This window comes from Xenopus laevis, chromosome 6L, assembly GCF_017654675.1.
Source record: "Xenopus laevis strain J_2021 chromosome 6L, Xenopus_laevis_v10.1, whole genome shotgun sequence".
Lineage (NCBI taxonomy): Eukaryota > Metazoa > Chordata > Amphibia > Anura > Pipidae > Xenopus > Xenopus laevis.
In genome coordinates this window covers 31299486-31313475 of record NC_054381.1, presented here as the reverse complement: position 1 = coordinate 31313475, position 13990 = coordinate 31299486, and positions in this window count along the sequence as shown.

Here is a 13990-nt window from a genome sequence, read left to right as displayed (position 1 = left end):
TTGTACTTTGAAATTCAACCCTTGATAAATCTGCCCCTTATTGTTATTGCTTCTTTTTATGACTCATCTTTCTATTCAGTTCCTCTCCTATTCAGATTCCAGTCTCTTATTTAAATCAGTCCATGTTTGCTAGGCTAATTTGGACCCTAGCAACCAGATTGCTGATACTGCAAACTGGAGAGCTGCTGAATAAAAAGCTAAATAAGTCAAAAACCACAAAAAATAAAAAATGAAAACCAATTGCAAATTGTCTCAGAATATCACCCTCTACATCATACTAAACGTTAATTGGAAGGTGAACAACCCCTTTCATTTTAAAAGCAAAACAAGTTTTTGCCTATTGAAAGATATCATTTAAGCAACCTATTAAATTCCTTAAAAACCCTCAACCTTTTGGGTTGACAGAATGTTATTGGGCAGACTGATAGGGAGTTCTCTCGCAGTATTTCCCTGTGTTTTGCACCACATATTCGTATAATTGAACAAGATGGCCAGTCCCCGCTGTTTAAAGCCAGCCCTCAGCAGGATGCAACCTTCATGTGTCGTAGCAGGAGCACCATGAAACATGTGCCTAATCATAAATATGTCTTTCCCTGAAACACCGAGTCAATCTGTGCAGTGTAGTCTAAACAGCACGGCCTTATTCCATTCATACTGTGTTCCTTCTTCACTGAAATATGAACTTCATCAGTGTCTGCCTTAGATTAACTGCATTTTATCAGGTGCCAGACTCACCCTCTCACATGTGTATTATCAGGAGTTCCAATGCCAAGTGCCACACACAGGTTGTTTTGTGCATTCCACGGCACGCAGAACCCATATATCTCCTTTCAGATTGTAAACCATTAAAGCCCTGTCCTAAAAGGAGCTATTATACTAGGGGAAAAACATCTACTGGCATATGTGATGTGCAAATCCTTATACTTCTCCAGTGGCTGGTAAAAGCTGAGTTAGGAAGGCTCAGGTATGGGTTTGTGTACTCCAGATTGTATTCCTCTCACAGCGACACATTTAGGGGCAGATTTATCAAGAGTCAAATTGAAAATTCAAATTTTTAAATTAGAATTTTGAGTTTATTTTTGTGTAATTCGACTAGGGAATAGTCCAAATATCGATTCGAGTTTAAAATAAAAATAGAAATTTATCATGTACTGTCTCTTTAAGAATTCAAAGTAGCATATTCTCCATCTAAAACCTGACGAATTGTTGTTTTAGCCTATGGGGGACCTCCTACAATCAATTTGGAGTCGTTTGGTCGACTTTTGAAAATTGTTTTAGGTGAACAAACTTGAATCAAATTCGATTCAAATTCAATTCAAGTTTGCAGGCCGATCCTAACCACCTGAATTAAAAAACGACCATAAACTCTTAAATTCAACCCTTGATGAATTTGCCCCTTATAAACAATGGGTCCCTGGGCAGTAACCTATGGCAACTAATCACATTTTTGTTTTCACTGTTCAACCTGCAGCTGGCTGAAAAAAGCCAATCACTGATTGGTTTCTATGGGTTACTGCCCATGTGCAAATTTGCCTAGTGTTTATAAATAAGCCCCATTGTGTCACAATCCTTCCAAGTAAATGTACCGCACACTTTGCTTGAGTTGTAGCTGCAATATAAATATATACCAGCTGGTGATTGAACAAAACGAAATTGAATACGGCAAGTCCAGAGGGATCACTGCTGCATACTAAAATAATTAGATTCCCATTATCCAGAAAGATCTGAATTACAGAAAGGCCATCTCCCACAGACTGCATTTTAATCAATTTATTAAAAAAAATTCAAAATAATTCCCTTTATCTGTGTAATAACAAAACCGTACCTTGTTCTTGATCCAAACTGGATTTAATGAATCCTTGATGGGAGCAAAACCAACCCATTGGGTTGATTTAGGAGGTTATTTACTCAAATCCAAATTGATCTTATATTTTATTTGAAAATAACACAACCAAACTCCCATGGGCAATTTTAGCTTATTTATTCATAAAAACCTCCGATTTCATCGCATTGCGAAAAAACTTGATAAAATCTAGCAAAAACCAAGAATCGTTCAAATTTTTCAGGCTAATTTCCAGAGTTTTTGAGTTTTTGCCTGAAAACCCTGAAAAAGTCAGATTTTAGGGCTAAACCCAGCGCAGACCTCAACTTGGCATAGGTGCCTCTCCCACTGACTTATATAGGACTTGGAAGGTCTGAGATGGTGGATTTTTTGGATTCAGGCTTTTTGCAGCATCAGGGTCTAATAAATCAAAAAACTTTCATATTTTAATAAATAAACCCCTTAATGTTTACATGATTTTCTAGTAGACTGAAGATCAAGATAACAGAAAAGATGACCTCTGCCATTGACACCTACATGACCTCGTCAGTTTTTAGCTAGAGTATTTTTGGATTCAAACTATTTCTAGCTTCGGGTTATAATAAACCTCAAAAAAAAAATTTAAAAATCTAAAATTCAATGTATTTTAATGAAAACTACCCTTGAAAACTCAAATTTTTTGGGTACAACACAACTGGACCTTTAATTAATAGCCCCTTAAGTGTCCTTCCAATGTAACTACCATTAAAGTACCTTTGTACCTCTGGATTCTTAACTCTGCAAGTCTTTGTAAACAGAATATACTGTATATACAAATATGGTATCTGTTATAAGGAAAACTGTTATCCAGAAAGCTCTGAATTACTATCTGGATAACAGGTTGCTACAAGGTACTGGGTACTGAGTGGTTGTCTCCCATAGACTCCAAGAATTTCCTTTTTCTCTGTAATAATAAAACAGTAGCTTGTTCTTGATCCCAACTAAGATATAATCAATCCTTATTGGAAGCAAAACTATTATTATTATTTAAAAAAATTATTATTATTATTTAATGGTTACACAATTTCCTTGCTGACTTAAGGTATAAAGATCCAAATTAAGGAAAGATCGATTATACGGAAAACCCCAGGTCCCGAGCATTTTGGATAACATCCCATACCTGTCCAGACTTTATCCAGAAAGCACTGAATTACGGTCCATATCCCTTAGACTCCATTTTATTAAAATAATGCAAATAAAATTATTTCCTTTTTCTCTGTAATAATAAAACAGTATCTTGTACTTGATCCCAACTAAGATATAATTAATCCTTATTGGAGGCAAAACCAGCCTATTGAGTTTATTTAAGGGGTTATTTACTAAACCTCAATTTTTTCTGGATGTTTTTTTTTGGCCAAAAATTTTTTTGTGGAAAAAATAACTTGAATTTTTTGAGCTTTAATTATACCCAATGCTGCAAAAAGTCAGAATCTGAAAACCCAGCATCTGAAACCTGTCAAGGTCATATATAAGTCAATTGCAGATGTCCCTATCCCAATTTGAAGATATTCTGATGTGCTCTGGGTTTATCCCGATAATCCGAAAAATTATGGGTTTTCAAACGATAACCAAAAAAATCAAGCAATCAAATCTGAAATTCGTACTAATCGGGGTTTCACTCGTTACCAAGTTTTTTCTCGACCCAACTTTTTCGACTTATTTTATGGATAAATAAGATAAAATCGTGGATGGGAGTTTGGTCGAGCTTGGTTTAATAAAAAATATGAGCTAAATTTGAGTTTTACTAAATAACCCCCTTAATGTTTACATTTTTTTTAAGTAGATTTAGGGTTTTTTTTTCCGAATCCAAAAATCCGCCATTTCAAACCTGTTGAGGTCATGTATTAAGTCAATAAGAGATGCCCCTATCCCAATTTGAAGATGTTTTGCTCTGGGTTTAGCCCGATAATACGGGGGAAAAAATCTGGGGTTAGATTTGGGTTTTCACTAGATTTTATCAAGTTTTTCCATAGTTCTGATTTATTCGAGCTAGGCAAAATTGTGTATTGGAGTTTGGTCGAGCTTTGTTTAATAAAAAAGTTAGGTAAATTCAGATTTTAGTAAATAACTCCTTTAAAGTATGGGGATTCACATTGTAGAAATATCCTTTATCCAGAAAACCCCAGGCCCGAGCATTCTGGATAACAGGTCCCATACCTGTATATATATATATATATATATATATATATATATATATATATATATATATATATATATATATATATATATATATATTTCCACTTTAAGACCTGTGAGTGCTAGCTTTTTTTGAGTCATTGCACATACCTTTATACAGCTCTGCACCCGGGCACCTTATACCTGTATACGTGTTGTGCCGGCATTCTTCGTTCGACATTAATTAATTAAACCCAATAGGCTGGTTTTGTTTCCAATAAGGATTAATTATATCTTAGTTTGGATCAAGTACAAGCTACTGTTTTATTATTACAGAGAAAAGGGAAGGAAATCATTTTTTAAACTTTCGATTATTAGATTATAATGGAGTCTATGGGAGATGCCTTTCCGTAATTTGGAGCTTTCTGGATATGGGGTTTCCGGATAATGGATCATATATATATATATATATATATATATATATATATATATATATATATATATATATATATATATATATATATATATAGTATCAGAGCAGCAGCACACCATCGCTGGCCATATGAGACATTTGGTTCAGAAACAAATGTTTATTTTATGTCTACTGAAGCCTCATATCTGCTGAACAGCCCTTTCATACAAGAGGTGCAAAATTCCTGGGTGCCTCTTTAGCGAGGAAGTCGCCTGCAGATCCTCAAACACATTTCTGCAAATCTTTTATAATATCAGTCTATTTAACTCATTTCAGAGAAAATGTTGAAAAACAACAAGCAGAAGTTATAGAAAAACATCTCTTTTTCTTCATATTGCCGTGCATTAAGATTCTATTTCATCACTCCTCCAATGCATCCTCACTTACTCACACTAAATAAATAGACATGGCCTTTAACCAAATAAATAGTCTGGAAGTACACTATTACTTTTGTAGAAGCCATGCCACCTAGCAGGCTAGACCCATATGGCACAGACAAGTGTTCCTAATACATACAGAACTGTTGATTATTGGCCTCTCTGTGGGGCTTAATAGACAGCAGACCTGTCAATCCTCCAAAAATGTTCTTCTTTGGTTTCAGTTAAAGGAAAACTATACCCCCCAAACAATGTAGCTCTCTATTAAAAGATACTGAGTAAAACAGCTCATGTGTAAAACCCTGCTTCATGTAAATGAACCATTATCATAATAATATACTTTTCTAGTAGTATGTGCCATTGGGTAATCATAAATAGAAAATTGCCATTTTAAAAAATAAGGGCCGCCCCCTGAGATCGTAAGATTCACTGTGCACACATACAAACCACATGTAAGGTCACATGAGCCAATTAACAGACAGAGTTCTGCCTTTTGCTTCCTCACTTCTTCCTGTTACAGTTAGAGTTGAAGTATTTCTGGTCAGGTGATCTCTGAGGCAGCACAGATAGAGTCACGAAATGGTGGTTCAAGGCAAGAGATGTAAAAGGGCAATATTTATGTAAATATATATTCCAGTTTGGTAAGATTCTTTAATATGTCATTCAATTTGATATAAACTATCTGTTGCTTAAGTATTCATTTTGGGGGTATAGTTTTCCTTTAACAGAATTTTCAACTGGCTGACTTTGAACAGGAGCTGCCCTGTTTAAAAAATAGCGTTAAACAAGTTGCTCTTACACAAAAAAAAAGCATTTTGTGATATTCATATACATGATTTTTACAAATTTTAATGTAAGATATTTGGACCAGAATAAACAGTTTACCCATGAGCCACATTCAAATGTAAAAAAGAGTTGGGGAGCAACATAAGCATGAAAAAGTCCCCTGGGATGCCAAATAAGGGCTGTGATTGGCCATTTGGTAGCCCCTATGTGGACTGGCAGCTACAAGAGGCTTTACTTGACACAATACTTAGTTTTTATGCAATTAAAACTTGCCTCCAAGCCTGGAATTCAAAAATAAGCACCTGCTTTGAGGACAAGCAGGAGCAACATTCAAGGGGTTGGAGAGTAACATGTTGCTCACAAGCTACTGGTTGGGGATCACTGGTCTAAGGAGTAGCATTACAGAAAAAACAATCATCAAAATCAGTGTCAGTCTTGACAGTGTGGGCCTGTGAGAAAAAAGTGGAGTGAAAAAGGGCCTCCAACATGTACCCATATTTTGGTTCCACAAAAACCTAACAACAGCTTTTCTAAGAATAAAGTAGCAAGTGTAGCTCATGTATAGCATTGCCATTCTATTAATGACACAATCTGCTTGTTTGCCATGACAGCCCTTGGTATTTTCTATTTCTTAGCACAATTATTAGCCAGTAGTTTGTTATTCCCGCTAGAGTCCTAGTTGCAGCTGTATACATACAGTGAAGCCTCCCGATTACATACCCTAATATTAAGTTTTTCCATATGTTATACCATTTCTTGTGGTCCCACCAATTTATAATGCATAATACATTTCCCTGAGTTTACACCGTTTTTTCTGGTCCCCTGAAAAATGTAAAATGGGGGTTCTACTGTACATAAAGTAGAGTAATAACCGCAGGAAGAGGCTGTTCACAACAAAATGTCACTAGTATAGAATCTTTGCTTATACATTCTATTTCAGTCTAGGGGAAGCTGCTTTGTTCCCAGAGCAGCAGAAGGGTTAAAAGATAAGTCATCCAAAAACAAACAATGAGGTGGATACAGGACAGGAGCAGGAGAGGGGGATGAGATACAAATATATATAATATAGATACAGTGGAACCTCAAGAATTTCTATCTATACAAATATATAGAGTGAGTGTTGTTAGCAACGGTCTACTAATCTCTCTCAATCTGCCTGTGTGCCCTGACCCTATACTTTTTTTCCCCAGTTTTTGTTTGTTGCCCATTATCAAGTCAAATGATGTCACTTCCAGTTTGTAGTAACAGCACTTCCAGTTCAATGTTGGTCACTGTGTTGCAGGTCGCTTCTGAGTTGTAATTCTAGGTATTGACTTTTGGCCTTGTCTTGTATTGTCCGCTCTTGGTATTTGAGCCTATAATTAAATGGTACAGTGATCCTCAGCATAAAGGCTCCAAATGCACAATGGCTCTCAGCCTTTAAATGGAGCAGTAACCCTCATCATTAAATTACTGTATATAGCAACCAAACACTAAGGGGCGGATTTATCAAGGGTCGAATTTCTAAGTGCTAAAACTTCGAAATTCGACCATCGAATTGAAAAATTCGATAGTCAAAGTTTTTTTTGTTTAAATTTAGCTGTTTGCGATCGAATGACAATTGTTCGATCGATCGTAGAAATCGTTCGAATCAAACAATTTGACCGATTTAATCGATCGACCGACCGATTTAAAAAAAAAAAACTTTGAGTTTTAAAAACTTAGCCAAACATTGGCAATCGGTTCTAGGAGGTCCCCATAGGCTAACATAGCAATTCGGCAGGTTTAAGGTGGTGAAGTTTCGAAGTTGAAGTTTTTTAAAGAGACAGTACTTCGATTTTCGAATGCTCGAATATTCAAATTATTTTCAATTCGAATCAAGGTTGAATTTGGCCTATTCGATGGTGGAAGTGACCAAAAATTTATTTGAAATTCGAAGTTTTTTATTTTGAAAATTCACTTCTACCTTTAATAAATCTGCCCCTTAATTATCCAGTAACCCCCAAATGCCACCATTAAATTGTCAGCGACCCACAGCATTAGATAGAACAGTGATGCCTAGCATTAATTGCTAAGGTGACACAGAATTAAAGGGGCCGTATATCCCTTTGTTCATGAGCTTAATAAACCTTTAAGGGCATATTTATCGAAGGTCGAAGGTCAAAGTTAAAAAAACCTTCGAACTTCGAATTCAAAAAGACCAATCGAATGGAGGTCAAAGGTTAAAGAGACAGTAGTTCAAAAAAAATTCGACCTTCGAAGTTTTTTCAAATTCGAATCGAAGTATGGCTATTCCCTAGTCGAAGTACACAAAAAAAATTGCTCGAAATTCAAAATTTTTCACTTCGAAACTTCACCTCGACCTTTGATAAATCTGCCCCTTCGTGTATTGTTTTTATCAGGAAATTCTATTTTTTTTTTAATGACACAGTGACTCCCAGCAATTAATGGTACAGTGACTCCCAGCATTAAATAGCACAGTGGCTGCCAACCCACCCCTCCACTTTATAACCTTTAAATCTCAATCATACTCAGGGGTGGCACAGACAGGCAGGCTTTCCCTCTCAACCTTCATTTCTACTCTCCTACTCGCTTCATTTCTACTCTCCCACTCTCCACTCATTGGATAAGGACGTGAAGGAATTACTAGCCAGTGTAGCTAATTTAGCCTTGTATTAGCAACAACTGTCTCCTTGGCAGGCTGGCCAGTGAACTGCAAATGGCCAGTTACTCTCCATGGACTAGGATTTAAGTAAAATAATACTTATACGGTTTAATATAAATCTATTTTTCTTATTTCCAACACACTATTTAAAAAATCACAATAGGAAAAGTGACTGTTATCAGATAATAATGCTCAATTTACGGTTGTCCCTGCAAATTATTTGCATACTGTGTATCAGTTATTGTCAAAGAACTTCTTTTGCCTGTAGGATCTATCTGCTTCTCCAGATTGCTTTCTGTTTTTATACATTCACATGTCATTGACATTACTCAAAGATGCATGTTTTGCATTAAAAGAGGAATATCCTGTTAATTAACAGGTTTCAAAGGACATATTCAAAACTTTAATTTGCGCCCCCGAAGATTTTCATCCTTTAAATCCTTTTTGTCTGATTCCAATACCACACTTTCCCCCCCCCCCATAACACTTAATCATTTCTTAAAAGCACATTGCTTTGTGACTCATTGCTGGTAATTTGAGATTTCTAAAGGCTCTAATCCGGATATGATGAGTCAAAGGCCAAGGGAAGAGATGCACTAGTTATGAAAATCATCAGTAATGCAATGTGGTCTTTCTAGTTCCTTGTAGCAAAAAAAAAAAAAAAAGAATTTGTAATGTCTTTAAAAAGACTAAAGAAGGGATAACTAGCTTGAACACCACTTACATAGAAGGAGCTCAGAGAATGATTCAACTAAAGGAACCTCAAATACCATAATTCCCCATTTTAATATCCAAATGTTTGTCATCTGCCAGCTGCTTGGATCAGTCACTACTTTAGTTAAGTCCAACTTTGCTTTGGGGTATCTAACACTTAGAAGACCTCTTGTGTTTTTTATGGCACTTTGTTGAGCCAAGTACTACATCTGTACAAGTGTATAATCTGATATGATGGAAACGATGATGAAAGCAGAGTATGTCCCCTTTTTCGATAGATGGTTCTCTCCCTACTGACCAATGTTTCTGGACTCAATATCCTTGAAATGTATCTCTGCCTGTGAGTGTGCCTTGACGCATTATACTGTCTTGTCTACTTTATACTTAGGATACCCTTTTGGAGAGCTTGAATTAATCTGTTATCCAGAAAGCTCTGAATTATGGGAAGGCCATCTCTCATAGACTCCATTTTAATGAAATAATTCTGATTTTTAAAATTGAATTCCTGCACAATTTTTTTTCTTGGAATTGCTAGATTTTTTTAATTCTTTGCACAAAAACCCCCAAGAATTCAGATTTTCTGGCTAAACCACTCTCAGACTGATGATAACTTCAAATTGGGACATGTGCCTCTCCCATTGACTTATACAGGACATTAACAGGTCTGAGATGGTGGATTTGCAGATTCAGGGCTTTTTGCAGCATTGAGTTTTTTTCCATGAAAAATTGTTTTTGGAAAAAGAAAGCTTGATCGGAAAAATTTGAGGTTTACTAAATAACCCCCTTATAACCTCCAAATTACAGAAATATCCCTTATCTGGAAAACCCCAGGTGCCAAGCATTCTGCATTACACGTCCCATATCTGTATTACCTTCTCTTCAACTACTCCAAAGATTCTGTGTTGCAAGTGATTAATTTATCCATAAAGTGAACTCGGTGGTTTCAGTAGGTATTTAAAAACATCAATATTGATTTAATCCCCTTTACTATAATTGCAATTCCTCTTTGTTGGAAGATCGATCAGTGATCAATAATGTTGGATAACTCCATAAAATATCAGTTAGATTTCTTATGGATCGAGCCATGCAACATTAAGTACCATTGATCATTATTGACTGACTGCCATTGATTGTCCAGCAACAATAAATGGTAAAGGTTTAAAGGTTGTGCCTTTTTTTCACAGTAAAGCTTCAGAATTCATATATTTATATAATTTTAAAATTAAATGCTTCTGTTTACCCTGCCTTAGCTGAGTTACCTTGTTTCTTTCAGTGTCACTGCTGACAGATTCTGAGACAATTTGCAATGTGTTTTCATTTTTTATTATTTGTGGTTTTTGAGTAGCTTTTTATTCAGCAGCTCTACAGTTTGCAATTTCAACAATATTCTTGCTAGGGTCCAAATTACCCTAGCAACCATGGATTAATCTGAATAAGAGATTGGAATATGAATAGGAGAGGCCTGAATAGAAGGAATCAGTAATAAAAAGTAACAATAACAATACATTTGTAGCCTTACAGAGCATTTGTTTTTTAGAAAGCGTCAGCAACGCCCATTTGAAAGCTGCCAAGAGTCAGAAGAAAAAGGCAAATAACTATAAAGCTATAAAAAATAAATAATGAAAACCAATTGAAAAGTTAGAATTAGAATTGCCTGTTCTATAACATAATAAAAGTTACCTTAAAGGTGAACCACCCCTTTAAGATGGCCAACTACGTCATAGGGGCAAATTCACTAAAGCGCGAAGCGGCTAACGTGCAAATTCACCAGCGTGAATTCATTACTTTGCCGATTTACTAATGGGCGCTGGCGTAAATTCGCTAGCGAAGTGGACCTACTCTAGCGCTACTTCGCACCCTTACGCCAGGCGAAGTTGCGCTATGGCAAAGGGACGTTACTACGCTAATTCACTAACTTGCGCATTTTACTGAACGTTACCTCTTGCGTCAGACTTGCCTTCGCCACCTCAGGCCCTGCGAAGTGCAATAGAGTGGATAGGGCTTGCTTCAAAAAAAGTTGTCATTTTTTCTAAGTCCCAAAAAACGCTGACGTCTTTTCCTTTTTAAGGGTGATCGGCTGAAAAAGATTGTAAATTTTATTGAGGGTACCCTCCTTCCCCCCTACATTTCCTAACAACTTTATTTTATTTTTTAAAGGTTTCCTGGGCTTGTCTAGTTGCTGCAGCATATACGTCCATTATATTTTAACTTTGCGCCGTATGCAAATTAGGCAACGCGAGCGTAACTTCGATTTGCCTGACGAAGTAATGGTAGCGCAACTTCCCTACCGTTCGCCTCCCTGAGCGCAATTTTGCATTTTAATGAATTTATGTAGCGCTGGCGAAACTATGCCTGGAGAAGTGAGGCGAAGCTATCGCTGGCGCAACTTCGGATCTTAGTGAATTTCTCCAAGTCATCCCATATCTGGCCAGTCCTACACTCACTTTCATCTGATTCATTAAGAATTCTATTGCTTCATTCATTATACATTTTACACAGGGACTAAGTTTTACCTGCAACTTGCTTGCTTTTAAGGCTAAAACTCCCAAATGGTTATCATTTCATTGGCCACCACTGGGTCACTGGACTGTAGCTGGCTTTTTGTTTTTATTAAGATGACATGTTCTCTTGAAAAACACATAATAATGTGAACATATTTAATACTTTTTTTTTTTAAAGTAATGCCTTTTTAATGCATTTCCTTAGAAACCAGCCTCAGGTTATATAAGAAAAACAAAAGGCTGTAAGGCTGTTTGGGGCAAATCGTAATTGTTTGGTATTTGTGTTACCCAGATATTGACTGTAGAAATAGAACTGTCAACCTGGTGATTCTGTATAGGCTTTAATCCAAAACGGGTGATCTGGTATTTCTAAAACCATGGCTGCTACTTTCTCAGGAACAAAAATGGTTGTCCTATACAATGATATTAAACTTTAAAAGTTCTCAATTTATTCCTTTAGGTAATATGCAAAAGACTAAAAGCCGAACCAATGTGGTCTACATCAAATGTAAGGAAATGGCAACACCTGAAATATTTATGCCTTGTGGTACATCATTTAAAAGCTATACACTTTTGCAAAGCAGCGATAAAGAGGAAAAAAAACAGATACTAGGACTTGGTTGCGCCACATGTTAAGGCCAATCACCAAAAATGGGAAATTAGGAAATATTTTGATTAGAGGAGTCACTGAAAAGTCAAACAATCTCTTTGTATCTGTGCCAAGGCTGTGAAATGGAAGAAATATACTCAACGAATTGGGTATTTAATACTGACAGATCCCTCACTATAAATAGACAAAATATGAAGATAAAGGCTGTCTTTACAAAATAACCTATGATAATATGTATCTTTCTATTTCTAATAAAAGATTCATGTGAATTATACCCCTTGTTATTAAACAATAACAGTATATATTCATGACATTCATGATAATAATGAATATACATTAGTATTTTTTTCTCTCTTCCTTTTATAGTTAGGGCAACCATTTCTTTAAATGTACGATAACTGCAGGGTACTAGGGAAACTAGGGATTCAGGATTAAAGAGAAGGACCTGTCACCTTGGTTTTCATGATACAAAGAGGTACAGGCCACCTCAAATTTACAGTTTTTTTTCCCTGTTTCACTGTTTGCATGTCTTTTAAGAGCTTGGGAGTTTCTAATGTTTGAATTGAAAAGAAGAGAAAAAGAATACATATTCATTATCAGTTGTAATTGCCGTTGGCTTCTCTTCCTGGGAATAGCTGTCATGTTACCGTTTGCAATCAATACAGGCAGTGCTGTTTGTAAAGGGCTTGGGGAATAAAAGGATGCCCAACAAATAATAAAAAAATAAATAAATAAAAAAGGAAAGAGATCTATGCCTCGAGCGCTACCCTGCGAGTTCTGCTCCTCTGGGGATTTCTTTTAGAGATGTGATAGAAGTTATGTAAAAAATAAAAGTGATTTGGCAAAGTAAACATTGTGGAATTTCATTGAGAAGAGATTAAAAGAAGAGAACACAGTTGGAACACAAGAGATTACATGGCGGAATAAAGTAGGGGAACTCCAGAGGCAATGGAGAAATTAAAATGTCATGACAAAACAGGCCTAGTAAAAGCTGATTATCTTACAGGCAAATTCACAATAAGGAAAAGGAAAAAGAACAGAGTATATTTTTATGCAGCCAGTTTCACAGGCAAATAAGATATCCTCTATTGTTCCTATGGAGGCTTTGATAAATACAGGTGAGGTAGAGTCAGGGTCATGTATCAAAGTGCTGCAGCCGTAATATTCATGCATAATTCTATATGGAGTTACGTAGTAACATGGGCAGAATTTACACAGTCCAGTAACTATAGCAACCAGGACTGAACAGCATGCTCTTACTGGTCTAATCAACTTAGAATAATGAAAACAATCATCTGATTGGACTGGGGCAAATTTCCTGCATGATACTGAATAACGTGGTGTTGTTTGTAGCTAAAATGCATTTTATAATTACATTGGGGTTTTGGGTACATTCCAGGGGAACTCTGGAAGCACTAATAAAAGCTTTGGATTAAAGCCAACCATAGCAACATGTGCAACAAATAGCGATGAGTGAATCTGTCCCGTTTCGCTTTGCCAAAAAAATTTGTGAAACGGCTGACAAATTTGCAAAATGGCAAAAAAATTGCAAAATGCATTAAAGTCTGTGGGAGACTTTTTTTGTTGCAGTAACTTTTTCATAGCGACATATATTATAGTCCATGGGTGACTTTTTTTCTCACTTTGATTGCAATAAAGTAAAATGGGCGATTTTTTGATTTTTATTCTCACTCCAAATGTGGAATTTCCCTCATCACAACAAACAATGGATAGAGCCATGCACATTGCAAATAAATGTGCAAGAATGTAATAAATGTGCAAATGCAATATACAATTGAGTGGTCTCAAAATTGGCAGCTGGTAGGGATAATTTCTGTCATTGCACAGAAACAGCAGCAACTCTGAATTGTAAGTGAAATCAAAATAATTTTCCATTTCAATCTATTACA